Here is a 1,233-nt window from a genome sequence, read left to right as displayed (position 1 = left end):
GGAGTCTTGAAACCAGCAAGTTTGAGAACCACTGCCTACGAGATGGGAACGTGGCTCCGTTGGGAAGCTGGCTCAGGTGACTGAAGTGTGCATCAGTGCGAGGAGGGACGTGATCCTAATTCCAGGAGACAGCCAGTGAGGAGGAAATATGACCACTGTTCTTAGTGCCTCGTTCTTGTTACACTGGTCGAGTACTAGAGTAGTGTTTTTATAAGGCTTGCACTGTGTCTTGTAGAAGTCATTTGTTTCTTGGGCACAGGACTGCCGGGTAAGCCAAGAAAAAAAAAACCACAAAAAACCTAAAAATCTCACAAGATTGGGGTTGGGAAATTCCAGAGGATTTTTTTAAATAGTTACACAAATAAATTAAAATTTAATATATTTTAGCCCATTAAAATTTACCTTTGTGTTCAGCAAAGGAATAAAAACATATCCAAAGGGGTGAGAGGAGAGCAAGTGTGATCTGTTTGAACATGAAAGAATAAAGAATCCATCAGAGAACAGATCCAGGGTAAATGGTTTGGGATGATATATGCAAGGGGTTACCCCTCCCCACGCCCCACCAAGAAACAAAAACAACATGAAAAAAGCTCCACTGGGTAAAACTTCTGTAGTACACAATTTCCTGGCAGAAGAGCACCCAGTGGTGGCACCGCCTGGGAAGGTTCTTTCTGGTCAGTTAATTTTTCCATAAAAGCAGTTTCTTTTTCCGCTCAAACCTCGTTTTTTGTGACGGCCGATTTAAGAGAATAGCGTGTAGCTGTGAAATTGTGTGTCCTGCTCTGGAAAAATGCTGCAGAAACTGTTGTGAATGTTGAACACAATTTATAAGGACAGCGCTATGGGAAAAACTCAAGGGTAGAGTGGTTTTCTTATTTCAAAAGGTGAAATGTTGATGACAAACCTCGTTCTGGCCATCCATCAAAGACGACGACGATGACGGCTGGCCCACTGAAGAGGGGGGAAGTTTTCTGGACTATCTTGGAGCTCGGTTCAGAGAATTTTAGTGGAAGATTTGGGAATAAGAAAGGTCGCTGTGAAGTCTGTGCTCGGGTTCTGACTGGCCAGGAAAAAAGAGCGTCCAGCAAAACATGCCATGCTTTGAAAGAACAGCTCTGAAGCAACCCACACTTTTTTCCAAGGTCATTACTGGTGACGAGACATGGCGCGATTCTTATGACCCCAAAAGCAACATCAATCAAGCCAGTGGACGATGTCATTGTCACCTCCCCC

The sequence above is a fragment of the Echinops telfairi genome, unplaced genomic scaffold (genome assembly GCF_000313985.2).
Source record: "Echinops telfairi isolate 266 unplaced genomic scaffold, ASM31398v2 ScPeMD7_7475;HRSCAF=8513, whole genome shotgun sequence".
Lineage (NCBI taxonomy): Eukaryota > Metazoa > Chordata > Mammalia > Afrosoricida > Tenrecidae > Echinops > Echinops telfairi.
This window is presented reverse-complemented; position numbering follows the sequence as displayed.